General features: G+C 30.2%; 2 long non-coding RNA genes across 4 annotated transcripts; one reads left to right on the forward strand and one right to left on the reverse strand.

Annotated features, from left to right (window-relative positions):
• The first annotated feature begins 2469 nt into the window (after positions 1-2469).
• LOC135266948 (uncharacterized) lies at positions 2470-4868 on the forward strand. 2 transcript variants are annotated; one of them, XR_010335168.1, is made up of 4 exons: positions 2470-2861; positions 2948-3502; positions 4480-4597; positions 4651-4868. It is a non-coding gene; the product is annotated as an uncharacterized LOC135266948 (long non-coding RNA). The 2 variants fall into 2 exon arrangements; XR_010335167.1 differs by having other exon boundaries at positions 2470-3502.
• Positions 4869-13331: 8463 nt separating this feature from the next.
• Positions 13332-18865, reverse strand: LOC135266982 (uncharacterized). Of its 2 annotated transcripts, XR_010335208.1 has the most exons (5): positions 17649-18865; positions 17435-17593; positions 16902-17381; positions 16668-16849; positions 13332-13485 (listed from the first exon to the last, which is right to left on the reverse strand). It is a non-coding gene; the product is annotated as an uncharacterized LOC135266982 (long non-coding RNA). The 2 variants fall into 2 exon arrangements; XR_010335207.1 differs by lacking the exon at positions 13332-13485 and having other exon boundaries at positions 13526-16849.
• Positions 18866-19105: the final 240 nt, after the last annotated feature.

Consider the following 19105-nt stretch of genomic DNA (forward strand, 5'->3'; position numbering starts at 1 on the left):
CATTGAAAACCGAATTACATTTTTGTTCAGTAACAGTCACAGTTTTCTTATTGGTTTTTTGCTTATATCTCGAAAACAGTTACTCCTATCAATTTTTATCTTTCTATCAAAATTAAAGCTGATAAAATTTCCTACAAAATAGTTATTTGCATTTTTCTTGTAGGACCAACCATAAGCGAGTTATAGAGTTGGATATAAATAATATTTAACAAAAATTTGCTTTAAAATAAAATGTTTGAAAAACTGAAATTAAACTAATTTAATTGTGTCTAACACTTTAGTAGAGGAAAAAGAAGACGACATAAAAGTCACTAAAGGTTTCAAAGTTGTCTTTAATCGTCATATTAATAACAATAACATTAATAATAATAATACTAATAGAACTAAATTTGCTTATATGCAAACGCTTAATTAAGGTAACAGTGTTTTGGTTTCTTGCTCATATCTCGAAAACAGTTACTCCTATCAATTTTTATCTTTTTACTAAAATTCAAGCTGATAAAATTTCCTACAAAATAGTTATTTGCATTTTTTATGTAGGACTAACCATAAGCGAGATATAAGATTGAAAATAATTAATATTTAAAAAAGAAGTGCTTTAAAAGAAAATGTCTTGTGATTTAAAATACACTTAATTTATTGGGTCCAATACTTTATTAGAAGAAAAAGGAAGTGACATAAAAGTCACTGAAGTCTTCAGAGTCGTTTTTAAATGCTACAGTTTCGTCTTCGTCTCAAACATTGAAAACTGAATTACATTTTTGTTCTGAAACGGTAACAGTTTTCACTTTGGTTTTTTGCTTATATCTCGAAAACAATTACTCCTATCAGTTTTTATCTTTTTTTCAAAATAAAGCTGATAAAATTTCCTACAAAATAGTTATTGGCATTTTTCTTGTAGGACCAACCATCAGCGAGTTATAAAGTTGGATATAAATAATATTTAACAAAAACTTGCTTAAAAATTAAATGTTTGAAATACTGAAATTAAACTAAATTAATTGTGTCTAACACTTTAGTAGAGAAAAAAGAAAAAGACATAAAAGTTACCAAAGTCTTCAGAATCGTTTTTAGTCGTCATATTAGTTTCGACGAGAATAGCTTATTTGGAATGATTCATGCTTCCAAACGAGTAAATTTTTATTAAACAGATGCCAAACATCATGTTTTGTCCTATAAAGACATTTTATATTGCAGTTTGTATTAAAACGAAATATTTTCGTTGATTCTTTGTTAGAAGCAGCAAACCTAACATTAAAGAATCTGAAAACTTTGTATTCGGACACAAACCACCGAATTTTGTATCAGTTTAGACAAAAACGGTTGATTTTCGACAATATTTTGCTTTGAACAAGAAAACATATCAAACTAACTAAAAACGTCTTATTTTAACACAAAACAAAAGATTTGCGTTATAGTCTTAACGAGAGCTGTTAATTTCAAACGGTTCTATGCTTTGAAACGAGTAAACTTTCACTGTACAGAGGAAAAACATCTTATTTCGCCTTTTAAAAACGATTCATGCCACAGTTTGGATAAAAACCAATTATTTTCGTTAATTCATTGTTACAAACATGAAACCTTACATCAAGGTAACTGAAAACCCCTTATTCAGGCACAGAAATTCGAATTACGTTTCAGTCTGGACAAAAACTGCTTACTTTAGACGATCCTTTGTTTTGAATACAAAAACTTACATTAAAAAGATTAAAAACGTCTTATTCTGGCTGAAAACTGCAAATTATATATTACTCTAGATAAAAGCAATTTATCCTGATTACTCCTTTAGATAGAATAGAGTAAACTTGTATAAAACTTAATGAAAACTTTAAATTTCGTCTCAAAGAAATAATTTACGTTATAGTTTTGACCAGCACTGTTTATTTCAAACGATTTTATGATTTGAAACTAATGAACTTTTATGGGGCAGATGCAAAAAATTAACAGTTCTCGGCAAGACTATAACGCAAATCTTTAAAGTGATACAAAGAAATAATTTACGTTATAGTTTTGACCAGAACTCTTAATTTCAAACGATTTTATGCCCCCAAACGAGAAAACTTTCACGAAACAGATGCCAAACGTCTTAGTTCGTTTTATAAAAACGATTTATGTTACAGTTTAAACAAAAACAAATTATTTTCGTTGTTGTTGTGTCAAGATAATTTATTTCGAATAATTCAATGGAGCGAAACGAGTAAACTTTTATAGGACAGATGCAAAATACCATATTACCACATAAATCGTTATTTTAAAGCAAAGTATTAGCTTTTGCACTTGTTCAATTAAAGTTTGCTTACTTCGAAGTATGTAGTCGTCCGAAATAATTTTTTTTTGTCAAAACTATAACGTAATTTGTTCTTTTGAGCTTGAATATAGAGTTTTCATTACGTTTTATAGTAGTTTACCCTACTCTAAGCATAGAATCAAACAGAGTAATCCGCTTTTGTTAAAACTGATACATAATAATAATAGATTTATTGCCATCAATAAATAATACATGGCGCGTCATATAATTATGTACATGTAAGTGTATATGGGACAATACATACATTTATTTTAAATCTGGAGGGTTATCCAGGAACTCTTGGATAGAATAATAACTCATTTCTAATAGTGCGTCCTTTACCTTCTTCTCAAACAGAGCCGGAGCTAGTCTCTTCATCGGGTCCTGAAGCTTGTTATAAAGCTTCGGGCCCCAATGGTCAATGCTGTGCTGTGACACTTTAAGCCGATGGTACGGTGTTGAGAGCGCGTCAGCGTGTCTTGTGTTATGCTCGTGATATGAGCCATTCTTGATGAACTCGTGGAGGTGGTTGTGGACGTACCTCAGACAGCTCAATATGTACGCGGAAGGGATGGTAAGAATTTGTTGTTGTTTGAAGGCTGGGCGGCAGCTTTCCCGATAGTTCATTTGGCACAGGATTCTGATTGCTTTCTTTTGCAGGACGAAGATCTTGTCAGCATCTGATGAAGTACCCCATAGAAGTATACCATAGGTGGCTTTGCTGTGGAAGTTAGCAAAGTATGTCACCCTTGCAGCTTGGGGAGTTGAGATATTCTTGATTCTTCTGATACTGAATAAAGCTGATGCTAGGTTTTTGCAGGTTTCCTGAATGTGGTCCTTCCAAGATGCTTTGCTATTTAGGTAAAATCCCAAGAATTTTACCGATGTGACGTTGGTGGGTTTTGAAGATATAAATAGTTCCTGAGTCTTGTCTCCATTGAGTTTCAGTTTATTTGCTGTGAACCATTCATTGGCATCTTCAAGGATTTTTCTCATTTTTGGTTTTAGCGTATCCTCTGTTTCTTCTTTGATGCAGAAGGAAGTGTCGTCCGCATATAGACACTGTCCATCCACTCTCATATTGATAGGCAAGTCATTTACATAGATTATAAATAGCAGTGGACCGAGGATTGATCCCTGGGGCACTCCACACCTTGTTGGCAGAGGCTTTGACCATTTTTCATTCCATTTTACTATCTGGGTTCTATTTTCAAGGTAGGACTTAAAAATTTCTTGCGTGATCCCTCGTATCCCATAGTGTTGTAATTTTTGTAGAATCAACTTGTGTGGCAGGGTGTCAAACGCTTTGCTTAGATCGCACATCGCTACTTCTACCATTTCTCGGTTATCTAGGGCTCTTGTTATTTTCTTGTATAGATCCAATGCTGCAGTAATGGTTGATCTACCACTTCTATAGCCATGTTGTGACTCACTAAATAAGTCATTTTGCTCAAGATACTTCATTAAACGATTCTTCAGAGCAGCCTCGAAGACTTTTGAAATTGTAGGTAGAATAGAGATTGGTCTAAATTTGTTGATGTTTTCTACTTCGCCTTTTTCTTTTGGAACCGGAATAATTTTTGCCACCTTTAACTCGTCAGGAAAGTATCCTTCAATAAAACTTTTGTTTATGAGCATAGTAAGTGGATTTGTAATTTCTAGGAGTATTTCTTTCAAAAATGACGTAGACATATCGTACACATCTTTGGAGTTTTTGCATTTTAAGGATCTTATCAGTCTTGTGACCTCTTCTTCACTAACAGGCGCTAACCAAAACGATTTTGCATTGCTTTTACACGCCTTGAGGAAATCACAAGGATCTTTGTCGATTTTTTTTATACTGTCTGACGTTTTCTCTCCTATCGTGGCAAAGTAGAGATTGAGGTCGTCGGCATTCAATTTGCATTCTTTGGTATTGCTTGTCTTCGTTTTTGTATTGATGATTTTCCAAATGGCTTTTTGCTTATTATCAGCATTGTTTAGGATATAAGCGTTGTAGTTTCTGTGGTTTTCTTCAATTTCTTGGAAGTAGCTGCGTTTATATGACTTGAAGACCTCAGCTGATTGTTGGCTTTTCTCAACTCTTGCTATTGTTTGTAGAGCTTCTAGTGTATTTTTCATACTCATGATTTTTTTACTAATCCACGTAGGTCTCTTATTGAATTTTGGTTTATTAATTTTTTCTTTTCTAGGGAAGAATTTGTCAAAGGCAGCTGTCAGAGTTGTATGGAAGACAGTGTAGGCCTCTTTTGCATTACGGTGTTTGAAGACACGAGCCCACTCAATTCCGGTTAAGTACTCCTTAAAGTAGTAAGTATTCTGTTCATTTATTCTTCTGTATATATGTTTTTCTGGTTTTCTAGGTTCTTGCACTGGGTTCTTAATCTTCAGGACTTGACAGTAGTGATCAGACATGCACCAACTTTTTGTCTCTTTTGAGAAGATTTCTTCTATGTTAATATTTGAAAATATATTATCTATGCAGCTAGAAGAAGTTTCAGTTGTTCTAGATGCCTCTCTCATTAGTGGTTGCATACCATATGTTGTGAAAGTTTCGATTAATAAAGATTGTTCGACGCCATCCTTGAGAATATTGGTGTTAAAGTCCCCAGCGACAATGTATCGTCTAGAGTGGTTCCTTTGTGTCAGGTTTTCTAGTGCTTCATTAATTTTATCTATGAAGTGCTTGAAGTTCTGATTTGGAGATCGATATACCGCCATTATTATTAAGTTTTTTGAAGGAATCTCAGCAGCTGAGATTTCTGCAGTGAATTCTTCACATAAGGGTCTAATGCCTTCAATATTTTTTGCGGAAATACCCTCCCTTGTTGCGATTAAGGATCCGCCATGCTGGTTAAGTGATCTGCTAAAGTGGCTTATAATATTATATCCTGGGATGGTTAAGCTTTCCAGGGTGTTGTCCTTGCACCAGTGCTCAGTGATAATTACAATGTCTACTTCGTCTTCTGTTAACTGTATAGTCAGTGCGTCTATTTTTTTCGATAGTGATTGTATGTTATAGTTTATTATTGTGGTTAGGTTTTCAAAACCTACCGATTTGTTGGGGTCTTCGAAAAAACTTGAACCTCTGTATGGTTAGGTTTTCGGGCCACGACTCAGGTTTCATCATTTCTTCTACTAATTCAAATCGTAGTCCAACTTTAAAGGATTTATTTTGACTCTTATTGTTGATGTGCTTGGGTAGTTCTTCCACGGTGAAATGTTCATCAGGATGTAGTTGTTTGAGATAATTTGATACTTTATCTTCTGTCGTAGTACTTGTTGCACGGTTGCACACCGGTTGCACATAATTTGCTCTTATCGAGAATAAGACATTTTCAATATGTTTGATATAATTTTTCTTGTTTATAGCAAGGAATCGTTTAAAATAAGCTGTATTTGTCTAAACTGATACGTAATTCGATATTTGTGCATGGATACGATGTTTTCAGTTTCTTTGACGTGAAATTTCTTGTTGCAAAAGGTAATAATTTGCTTTAAAACAACGCTTTATATGGTAATATGTGGTTTTGCATCTGCCCCATAAAAGTTCATTAGTTTCGAATCATAAAATCGTTTGAAATAAACAGTGCTGGTTAAAACTATAACGTAAAGTATTTCTTTGAGACGAAATTTAAAGTTTTCATTAAGTTTTATACAAGTTTACTCTATTCTAAGTAAAGGAGTAATCAGGATAAATTGCTTTTATCTAGAGTAATATATAATTTGCAGTTTTCAGCCAGAATAAGACGTTTAAAAGGCGAAATAAGATGTTTTTCCTCTGTACAGTGAAAGTTTACTCGTTTCAAAGCATAGAACCGTTTGAAATTAACAGCTCTCGTTAAGACTATAACGCAAATCTTTTGTTTTGTGCTAAAATAAAACGTTTTTAGTCAGTTTGATATAAGTTTTCTTGTTCAAAGCAAAATATTGTCGAAAATCAACCGTTTTTGTCTAAACTGATACAAAATTCGGTGGTTTGTGTCCGAATACAAAGTTTTCAGATTCTTTAATGTTAGGTTTGCTGCTTCTAACAAAGAATCAACGAAAATATTTTGTTTTAATACAAACTGCAACATAAAATGACTTTATAGGACAAAACATGATGTTTGGCGTCTGTTTAATAAAAATTTACTCGTTTGGCAGCATAGAATCATTCCAAATAAGCTATTCTCGTCGAAACTATAATGTAATTAGTATTTTGTGTTAGAATACAGCGTTTTTGTTTGATTTATTAACAATTTTGTCTATTTTAAGCAATGAAACGAATAAGATTAGCTGCCTTTATTCAAAGTGATACATAAATTGCTCTTTTATGCCAGATTAATACGTTTTTAGTCTGTTCGATGTATGTTTTCATGTTCAAAGCAAAAGATCGTCTAAAATAAGCCGTTTTTGTTTGAACTGATGAACAATTCAGACTGAGAGTCAACAAAAATAATTTGTTTTAATCCAAACTGATACTTTTTGACCCTATAAGAGTCCTATAAGAGTCCGAGATACGCCGTTCTCGTCAAGTCTATAACGTAATTCGTTTTTTTGTGTCAGAATACGACGTTATCTGTCTTTTTTATATAATTTTTTAATAATAATAATAATAATAACAATAATAATAATAATAATAATAAATATAATAATAAATAATAATAATAATAATAATAATAATAATAATAATAATAACAATAATAATAATAATAATAATAATAATAATAATAATAATAATAAAAATAATAATAATAATAAAAATAATAATAGTAATAAAAGTAAGCTTAGTTTTCTAAGCAAAAATGAAGCTTATTTTGTGTGTTATATGAGCGTTTTCTCATTTCTATGCAAGAAATCATCTGTGATCTGTATTTTTAGGCAAGAAATTGTCTAAAATTAATAACTCATTTTAAAACTGGTGTAAAAACATTTACTATACAAAAGTTAATAATAATAACAATAATAATAATAATAATAATAATAATAGTAATAATAATAATAATAATAGTAATAATAATAATAATAATAATAATAAAAATAATAATAATAGTAATAAAAGTAAGCTTAGTTTTCTAAGCAATAAAAATTGGGTCTAACACTTTAGTATAGGAAAAAAGAGAAGACATAAAAGTCACCAAAGTCTTCAGAGTCGTTTTTAGTCGTCATATTAATAACAATAACATTAATAATAATAATACTAATAGTACTAAATTTGCTTATATGCAAGCGCTTTATTAAGGTAACAGTTTTTTGGTTTCTTGCTTATATCTCAAAAACAGTTACTCCTATCAATTTTTATCTTTTTACTAAAATTAAAGCTGATAAAATTTCCTACAAAATAGTTATTCGCATTTTTCATGTAGGACTAACCATAAGCGAGATATAAGTTTGAAAATAATCAATATTTAAAAAAAAGTGCTTTAACAGAAAATGTCTTGTGATTTAAAATACACTTCATTTATTGGGTCCAATACTTTATTAGAAGAAAAAGGAGGTGACTTAAAAGTCACTGAAGTCTTCAGAGTCGTTTTTAAATGCTGCATTTTCGTCTTCGTCTCAAACTTTGAAAACTGAATTACATTTTTGTTCAGTAACTGTTACAGTTTTCACTTTGGTTTTTTGCTTATATCTCGAAAACAGTTACTCCTATAAATTTGACTAATCATAAGCGAAATATAAGTTTGAAAATAATTAATATTTAAAAAAAAGTGCTTTAACAGAAAATGTCTTGTGATTTAAAATACACTTAATTTATTGGGTCCAATACTTTATTAGAAGAAAAAGGAGGTGACAGAAAGGTCACTGAAGTTTTTAGAGTCGTTTGTAAATGCTGCATTTTCGTCTTCGTCTCAAACATTGAAAACTGAATAACATTTTTGTTCAGTAACTGTAACAGTTTTCACTTTGGTTTTTTGCTTATATCTCGAAAACATTTACTCTTATCAATTTTTATCTTTCTTTCAAAATTAAAGCTGATAAAATTTCCTACAAAATAGTTATTTGCATTTCTTTTGTAAGACCAACCATAAGCGAGTTATAGAGTTGGATATAAACAATCTTAAACAAAAATTTGCTTTAAAATAAAATGTTTGAAAAACCGAAATTAAACTAAATTAATTGGGTCTAACACTTTACTAGAGGAAAAAGAAGAAGACATAAAAGTCACCAAAGTCTTCAGAGTCGTTTTTAGTCGTCAAATTAATAACAATAACATTAATAATAATAATACTAATATTACTAAATTTGCTTATATGCAAGCGCTTAATTAAGGTAACAGTTTCTTGCTTATATCTCGAAAACAGTTACTCCTATCAATTTTTATCTTTTTACTAAAATTAAAGCTGATAAAATTTTCTACAAAATAGTTATTTACATTTTTTATGTAGGACTAACCATAAGCGAGATAGAAGTTTGAAAATAATTAATATTTAAAAAAAAGTGCTTTAACAGAAAATGTCTTGTGATTTAAAATACACTTAATTTATTGGGTCCAATACTTTATTAGAAGAAAAAGGAGGTGACATAAAAGTCACTGAAGTCTTCAGAGTCGTTTTTAAATGCTGCATTTTCGTCTTCGTCTCAAACATTGAAAACTGAATTACATTTTTGTACAGTAACTGTAACAGTTTTCACTTTGGTTTTTTGCTTATATCGGGTGATTCAAAAATATGTGGCATAATTTTAACCACGAATACCCCTCTACAATTAAGAATAAATGGGATAATATTTACTGACCCACCACAAAAAATTGGAAAATTACAATTTTTCAAAAATTGGTATGGAAAAATGGTTTTTTGAAAATATTTTTGTTACCGTTCATGCGATTATTATGAAATTTTGCATGTCAAGAGACACAAAGACGCTCTTTGATATGGTGTAAATGGAAATCTTGTAAAAGCTATACATTTCCGGTGACAAGGGGGCCCTTCCAGTTTTTAGGTGATAACTCAATTTTTCGGCCTATAAACAGGTATTTTTGATACCAAAAATCAAAAGCTCAATTATTTTTTAATAAAAAAGGAACCCTTGCTTCATATCGCCAAAATGTACCGTTCTCGAGTTATTTGGGATTAAACTAAACTCTACACCGCAGTGCAGAATTAAAAAGTATAAATTTTGAGCGTACCATTACCTTGGAAACTGTCGACTAAGAATGACACAGCTGTCATTGCTGTCACATTTGATGTCAATTTCATTTAATCTAAAGTAAAGTTTGATTATTTCTTGATGATAATAGTTAAAGACCCGATTATGTGTTGGAAGAAATAATGCATGAGCTAGCGGTAGCCGTCCCGGCATCACAACTTGATCTGATGCCACACCACCAGAAAACGATTTTCCCTCCAAATCGCTGTTTTTATCAATATTTCAATACTTGCATTATAAAACTATCTATAACCTAAATAAAGGATTAAAACGATCAGAGACCAAGAACATAACCTCAACTGTAACAAATCACAAAATAAAATCTTATCAACCATTTATAGTACCATTATTGCAATTTTTCTTTAATAAGAAGGTAATTTAATCCACAGGTTGTTGAAACCTGCAAAGAATAACGCACGGTTTAATGTTTATTTACATTTTTAAAAATTACAAGAACTTCAACAACAATAAGCATGAAAGCAACAAATGCCGCTAGCGCGCTAGCTGGCGCCTGTGCTATTTTTCGTAAGCGCGAAAAACAAATCATAAAGTCATAACAATAAAAAAATTCTTTTAGTATTTGGAAATGATGCCCTGATCACCCCATACTGGTAAGTCAGTTAAAAAAATGATCCAGGTTATTATTGTTGTTTAATAAAAAAACATTGACTTCATCATTCATATTTTCTTTGATATTCGCGCTTATGAAAAATAGCACTGGCGCCAATTAGCACGCTGGCGGCATTTGTTTGTTGCTTTTGTGCTCATTGTTGTCGAAGCTCTTGTAATTTTGAAAAATGTAAATAAACATTAAGTCGTGCGTTATTCTTTTGTGGATCAAATTAACTTCCTATTAAAGAAAAATTGCAACAATGGCATTACAAATTGTTGATAAGACTTTATTTTGTGATTTGTTACAGATGAGGTTGTGTTCTTGGTCTCTGATCGTTTTAATTCTTCATTTGGATTATAGTTTTATAATGAAGTATTGATAAAACCAGCAATTTGGAGGGAAAATCGTATTACGGTGTGAAACCCTTGTGGTGTAGTCTCAGATCAAGTTGTGATGCCGGGATGGCTATCGCTAGCTCATGCATTATTTCTTCCAACACATAATCATGTCTTTTACTATTATCATCAAGAAATAATCAAAATTCACTTTGAATTAAATGAAATTGACATCAAATGTGACAGCAATGACAACTGTGTCATTCTTAGTCGACAGTTTCCAAGGTAATGGTACGCTCAAAATTTATACTTTTCTATTCTGCAGTGCAGTGTAGAGTTTAGCTTAATCCCAAATAACTAGAGAACGGTACAGTTTGAAGACATGAAGCAAGAGTACCTTTTTTATTAAAAAATAATTGGGCTTTTGATTTTTGATATCAAAAATACGTGTTTATAGGCCGAAAAATTGAGTTATCACCTAAAAACTGGAAGGGCCCCCTTGTCACCGGAAATGTATAGCTTTTACAAGATTTCCATTTACACCATATCAAAGGGCGTCTTTGTGTCTCTTGGCATGCAAAATTTCATAATAATCGCATGAACGGTAACAAAAATATTTTCAAAAAACCATTTTTCCATACCAATTTCTGAAAAATTGTAATTTTCCTATTTTTTGAGGTGGGTCAGTAAATACTATCCCTACTATTTTCATTTTTAGAGGGGTATTCGTGGTTAAAATTATGCCACATATTTTTGAATCACCCGATATATCGAAAACAATTACTCCTATCAATTTTTATCTTTCTTTCAAAATTAAAGCTGATAAAATTTCCTACAAAATAGTTATTTGCATTTCTTTTGTAAGACCAACCATAAGCGAGTTATAGAGTTGGATATAAATAATCTTTAACAAAAATTTGCTTTAAAATAAAATGTTTGAAAAACCGAAATTAAACTAAATTAATTGGGTCTAACACTTTAGTATAAGAAAAAAGAGAAGACATAAAAGTCACCAAAGTCTTCAGAGTCGTTTTTAGTCGTCATATTAATAACAATAACATTAATAATAATAATACTAATAGTACTAAATTTGCTTATATGCAAGCGCTTTATTAAGGTAACAGTTTTTTGGTTTCTTGCTAATATCTCGAAAACAGTTACTCCTATCAATTTTCATCTTTTTACTAAAATTAAAGCTGATAAAATTTCCTACAAAATAGTTATTCGCATTTTTCATGTAGGACTAACCATAAGCGAGATAGAAGTTTGAAAATAATTAATATTTAAAAAAAAGTGCTTTAACAGAAAATGTCTTGTGATTTAAAATACACTTAATTTATTGGGTAAAATACTTTATTAGAAGAAAAAGGAGGTGACATAAAAGTCACTGAAGTCTTCAGAGTCGTTTTTAAATGCTGCATTTTCGTCTTCGTCTCAAACATTGAAAACTGAATTACATTTTTGTACAGTAACTGTAACAGTTTTCACTTTGGTTTTTTGCTTATATCTCGAAAACAATTACTCCTATCAATTTTTATCTTTCTTTCAAAATTAAAGCTGATAAAATTTCCTACAAAATAGTTATTTGCATTTCTTTTGTAAGACCAACCATAAGCGAGTTATAGAGTTGGATATAAATAATCTTTAACAAAAATTTGCTTTAAAATAAAATGTTTGAAAAACCGAAATTAAACTAAATTAATTGGGTCTAACACTTTAGTATAGGAAAAAGGAGAAGACATAAAAGTCACCAAAGTCTTCAGAGTCGTTTTTAGTCGTCATATTAATAACAATAACATTAATAATAATAATACTAATAGTACTAAATTTGCTTATATGCAAGCGCTTTATTAAGGTAACAGTTTTTTGGTTTCTTGCTTATATCTCGAAAACAGTTACTCCTATCAATTTTTATCTTTTTACTAAAATTAAAGCTGATAAAATTTCCTACAAAATAGTTATTTGCATTTTTCATGTAGGACTAACTATAAGCGAGATATAAGTTTGAAAATAATCAATATTTAAAAAAAAAGTGCTTTAACAGAAAATGTCTTGTGATTTAAAATACACTTCATTTATTGGGTCCAATACTTTATTAGAAGAAAAAGGAGGTGACTTAAAAGTCACTGAAGTCTTCAGAGTCGTTTTTAAATGCTGCATTTTCGTCTTCGTCTCAAACTTTGAAAACTGAATTACATTTTTGTTCAGTAACTGTTACAGTTTTCACTTTGGTTTTTTGCTTATATCTCGAAAACAGTTACTCCTATAAATTTGACTAATCATAAGCGAAATATAAGTTTGAAAATAATTAATATTTAAAAAAAAGTGCTTTAACAGAAAATGTCTTGTGATTTAAAATTCACTTAATTTATTGGGTCCAATACTTTATTAGAAGAAAAAGGAGGTGACAGAAAGGTCACTGAAGTTTTTAGAGTCGTTTGTAAATGCTGCATTTTCGTCTTCGTCTCAAACATTGAAAACTGAATAACATTTTTGTTCAGTAACTGTAACAGTTTTAGTAGATAGAGATAGCCGGTTCAAAAACCACCTCCACCTCCCTCTACTGCGCATGTGTGAAAATAGTGTCAGGCGCAGCCGCAAGCGCGTAATCGCAGCTCGCTGGCCTGCGACCAGCTGGTCAGCCGGCCTGCGGCCGACTGACGCCATTTGTAATGATGCAAATATATTTATGTAGTATAATAATAATCGTCGCCATCTTGGAAGTTTGAAAGTCGGCGGCGGTCATTTTTGTTTAATGGTAAATTGGCGCCAAATTTAAATTATTTCAAAATTAATATTTGAAATTAGTCGGCCATGTTTGTTTGTTAAAAAAAATGGCGCCAAAATTTAAATTTATTTAAAAATTAATATTGGGTGTAATGTTGGTTGTCTAACCGTGGTGTAGCCAGCGGTTATGTGACAGATTTTAATTTGTGGTTTTGTTTGAAAAGTCAAATAATGCGTGTTTGTAATGTTGTTTGCCTAACTTGTCTGTTGCGCACCAAGTTTATTTTATTATTTGTTTAAAATATAATGCAAAAAAAAAGTTGTTGTTGTTCCTTCCATGGGGAGTCGAACCTCAGGTAGGTAGAGTGGATAGTGCTGTCCATTTTGGAAACCTGAAACAAATTTACATAAGCTATTTGGTTAATGGATAATAATAAAAACAATAAATTACTTTAATTGTTTATTACATCTAAATATAAGTACATGCATACATACATACATACATACATATTATAATACATAAACATTATAATACAATAACTACAATACAAATTAAATATTATTCCTGAGTTTGAGCAGGAATATTTTTATGACCCCAAGATAATGTTCTACCTTCAGAATTGTTTAAGATGTAACGTTTATCATCTTTGAAAGATAAAGCAATTTTTTTCTTTAATTCTGTGTAAATGTTATGAAGCTTCGAACGAAAGATATTCATTTCTTTAATAATTTCAGTGTTTGGAACAGTAACTGCGTTTTGGTAGTCAATTTTATGTAATTCACTTGTAATTACATTGTGTTTAATACCCTTAGCTTTTTTAGATAATTCACCTTCAACATCCACACAATATGCTTTAGCACCTGTTCCTAAAAATTCTGATATTACACGTCCTTTATATTCATCTTTCATCTTCCCGATGACAGAAGACGATACAGGTATTCCATGAATATTTTCTGCTTTATAATTTGAAGTATCAAAACGCTCTATATTAGATTTAATATCATCATAAATATTTTCACAAAAAATTTCAATTACTAAACTATCAGTATCGGTATACAAAAGCGTTGCATTGTTACCGTATTTAAGTTTTATGAAATTATAATAAAAATCATACATAATAGTTTTACTGATATCTAGAATAGTAAAACCTACATACAGAGGTTTATTGTAGAAAACTTTTTCGTTCTCTAATTGAATAGCTACAAAATTTGGTGTAAAGATAGATGAATTTTTAAAATTTGGTCGTGCAATTAAACTTTCAGCACCTGGTTTTCTACCTATATTATTCCATGATGTTACCAATTTCACGTTTACTCTTTTATCAATTGATTCCATGGTTTTACCAAAAACTGAATTATTCATTAATTTAAATACATCTTTTTCTAACGCGTTTTTTGATTTGTTACGCATTTCTGTATTTAAATCAATATATGTTTTCAACCATGGTGATTGATTAAAACTTAAAACACGGTGAATATTAATTAATTTTAAACCACCTTGTATAGCTTGTCTTAAATTTCGATAATGTAAAACATAGTGTACTTTATTGTTTAAGGTTGCGCAAAGTTTCTCAGTTTTACTAGAGGGAGGAATAAATTTTTCAGGACAAAATGGTAAATCGTTGTGAAGATTATGTAATTCAGAAGGATATTCTAAATCAACTTCGAATATATAACCTACATCAGCGTTATCTGTCAAATTGAGAATTAGGTTATCATTGAATTCATTAGGATCTTCCCATCGAAAACCGCTATAAGGTAAATATTCAGACATTGCTGCTCCATACAAGTTGGTTGCATCAAGGTACATTATAAAAGAAGTTGGTTTAGAAGGATCATGATTTGATAAAAACTTATTATTTGCTACTGCTTTACGTTTTGAACATTGACAAAGTCCTCCTCTAATAGATTTTCGAAAGAAATGTACCATGTCTATATCAGTTAACAATTCGAATTTAATTCCAGTCATTTTTAACATAGCATCCCAGCCTAATGAAGGTGCTGTTAAGTAATGAGCTGGATCTAGTTCATAAATTTTGAGACAAACCTTTCTGAAATTTTCAAAAATGTCTGTAAGTAACAAAACATCAGACTTTAAATAAATGTTGGAATAATCACCTAACGTTTTGCAATCAAATAGATTCCAGACTTCCTGTGCTCGCTCATAATCATGTTCACTGATATCAGTTTTATTAAGATTATCATAAAATTGTTGAATCAATGGTAAATTGGTATCATCTAACTTATTAAAACAATCCAAATATGAATATGGAAAAACACCTTTTTGTCTTATCAAATTAAATTGGTTATCGTCCGGAAAGTGTTTCCGAATGGTTAGACATTCATCAGAAGTTAAAGTCTGAGATAATTTATCTAATGAAAAAGAAAGGAAACGGAACGAATCTACGAATCTAAGCGTTATAAAAATATTGTCAACTGTATTTGTAGTCGTGTTCATGACCTTATCAACTAAAATTTTTTTTGAAAATGTAATATACTTTTCTTTAGTTTGAGCAATGCAATTAATGATGGTCTTTTCTGTTGCTAAAGCTTTAATAAATAAATGACTATCATAATTAGTTAAATTATGACAAAAAACAGGGATATATTTTGGAATCTTATAATTTAAATTACAAATAGAATGGGCAGGTCCTAAAAATTCACCTGTTAAGTGACAATGATTACGAACTCTATCACAATTTAGACTTCCGTAATCTGTTTTGAAAGGTTCTTTACATAAATGACAATGGGTAGATATTTGAAAAACCAATTCATCTAACGGAGTCATTTCAAGTGGTACGATATGTTTGAGGTGATCGTGATAAAGTCTATTTACATCATCTTGCAACCATTTCACAAAAATTTCAGGAGCATCTTTTCCTCGATAAGTCCGATATATTGATAAATTATCATTATATGCACATTTTATGTAATATCCGAAACTATATGGTTCATGTAAATGTGTAACAATTGTACGGATATTATCGGCTGAATTATCATTGCGTAAAGGTTTTAAAATAGATTCAAAATCGAAATAAAATACAAAAGGAACTTTAAGAGATTTATCAAAATTTTGAAATGTTAATTCATTACCAGGCACTTCTTTACCAAATTTATTTATAATCAGATCAGAAGTTGGTAATGTAGTGACAACTTCATTACAAGCATACTTACGATGTTTAACTAATTTTTGTTCACTCGAAAAAAATAATAGACAACCGTTACATATAAATTTAGCATGATTATGTTTGGAAAGTTGTGAACTTATTAATCGAGAAATGTTGCTTATCAGACAGTAATGTTTGATCATTCTTTCATCGTCTACGATAAGTAATAAATTTACATGAATGTCTCGTTCCTTAGAAGTTAAATAAAAGGGACCTATAATATCTGATACCCATTTACCTTTTTCATGATCAAAACGCTGCTCTGTTCCATAGACATTTACACTAATATTATTAAGTGCTTCAAATTTAAAAATATCAGTTAATTTAACCGGAAATGAAATATCTGTAAAATCTAATTCCTCTTCAAACTCACGATAAGCATCAACTCGATGTCGATTAACATTTACTTCAGTTGAATGAAGGTGTGCCAAAACAGACCATTTGAAACATTCATTATCATCATTATGAATATTGATAACCGCTCTCCGCTTCACTATGTCCTTCGGTAATGGTATATATGTTGATGCACGTAGTGGATTGAATTTGTTGATATTAAGTTCCAAAAACAAAATTTCCATTAAAATCCAACCTAAAAAATTTAATACAATAATATGTTTATAAATAAAATTGGTATTACTTACCACTATCTTTTTCCAAGAATTCACTCATTTTGTTTTTTATGACGCCACATATTTCTTCCAGTTCTACCTTAATATTTGTCGATATTGAAATGATGATATTTTTAGTGTTGAATGATTTGATTTCGATAATGTCTTTAGAAGGTAAAATATATTTAGCAAAAAGTTCGAAATTAATTTTAAGTTGGTTAAATTCTCTCAGTTTTCTAGTTATTAAAGTGATAAGTTTATCTTGATTTCTTTCAAAAAAATTGCACACTTCCAAGTCATCTAGTTGTGAATTTTTCAATCGGTATGAGGTAATTCTTGATTTGAAGGCAACTTGATATTCTTCAACGAAATCATCATCATCATTAATTTTGGCGGAGATGACACTTTTATGTTTTAAAGAACGTAAATGGTTTAATCTGGATCCTCTGTAGTGATTATTGCATATTTCACAAAATTGATGAAATGAACATGATGGAGCGTTAGTAGTAACTTCTAAAAACAAAAACAAGTTATAATAATAATATAAACAATATTTACAAAAATACCTTGTAAAGGTGTTCTAGTTGTCAGGCGGGCTTTTTTAGGAGTCATATCATCCGAATCCATTGAACACAATGATGAATTTGTAATATGACGCTTATAGTTATCAAATCTCGTAAATGACGTTTTACATCCGGTGCAAGTGAGTTTAGATAATTTATCACCTTAAAAATGCTCTTAATTAAAACAATTTCTATAACGTAAAATGTATTTACTTACTATGTTTTTTTACATGACGTGTTAAAGCATCTTTGCGAGTAAACTTGTTATCGCATTGAGAGCACTTGAACATGATTGGTTGATTACTTTCATACACGTACAGTCGAAGTAGAAATGAATTAATCATTGATGCGATATGATTTTATATTCTATAAACTTTGCAACCGGATATTGTGGTTTCTTACGTAAAAATTCAAAAAATTCGAAATATAACTGATAAAAATTTAACGTTTTTAAGGAAAAAACGTTAGACAGGAAATATGATAACAAAAATAATCAGAATGAATATTATTTTTTATTAGACATAAAACAAACTACATACTTAAACTAACAAAGTCATACACCTAAATAAATTTTTAATTGCAGTTTTTAAGCCAAACCTAACGCTATGAACATCATAAAAACGATCCAACATGTACAAACAATTCCAAACATTGCTAAAAAGGTAGGAACATGATTAAAACAATTTTTTATTGAAACTACATCATGATCATTAAGTATAAGTCTCTTCCAATCAGTATCAATATAATTACTATTGGTAAAAACTAGTCTTAATTTAAAATATATTACAGAGTTTGCTGTAGAAACATTTTCATATTTAAATATTTCTATTGCAGTATTGCTCAAATAACCCAGATTCATCTTCTTCCATTGGTAATCAACATCGTTGAAAAATAAACTTTTCCAGAGAGGAGACCATCTTGTGTTGTTAGGACTTTCACTAGTGAAGACGATGTACATATCTACAACATCTAGCGGTTTTTGCACATACAACACATTTTGTATAAGAGTAACAAATAAGATGAGTGATGAGTTCAAAAGAGGCATTACACTTGAAACGCAGTGGGTTGTTGTTGTTGTTGTTGTTGTTGTTGTTGTTGTTGTTGTTGTTGGCTTCCTGTATCATCTAAAATACACGAAACACAATTATTTATTGATGAAGGAGGACCATCAAACTGATCTTCGTCAAAACTGTTATAATAATGTTGTAAACATGGTAGATTCAGCTTTATATCATGATCTTGTTGATATGTTTCCGGTAATTTATGAAATATATCCATCAACTGGCACGGTCCTAATTTCAGTAGTTCCAGTTTCATTAGTAATCGAATATCGCTTATGGTTTTTTCAAAATGCAGCACTTTTTTTATAACAGGTTCTACACTCGTTGCCATCTTAAATGGAACTAAATTAGACGTTAAATAATTATATTGTATATATATATATATATATATATATATATATATATATATAATATATATATATATTTCTTATTTATTAGGTAATATCTTTCATTTCAATCCAACTATTCTGATTATCTGGTAAACCTAACCATTTCACAAATAATTTAGTTCCTTTACGTCGAATCACCTTTTCAACTAAATAGACGTCAGGATATTGAGTTTTTGATAATTCCCAAATATAAAAAGCTCCTTTGATTGGTTGACCTTCTTTAT

This window comes from Tribolium castaneum, chromosome 8, assembly GCF_031307605.1.
Source record: "Tribolium castaneum strain GA2 chromosome 8, icTriCast1.1, whole genome shotgun sequence".
NCBI classification, from domain to species: Eukaryota; Metazoa; Arthropoda; class Insecta; order Coleoptera; family Tenebrionidae; genus Tribolium; species Tribolium castaneum.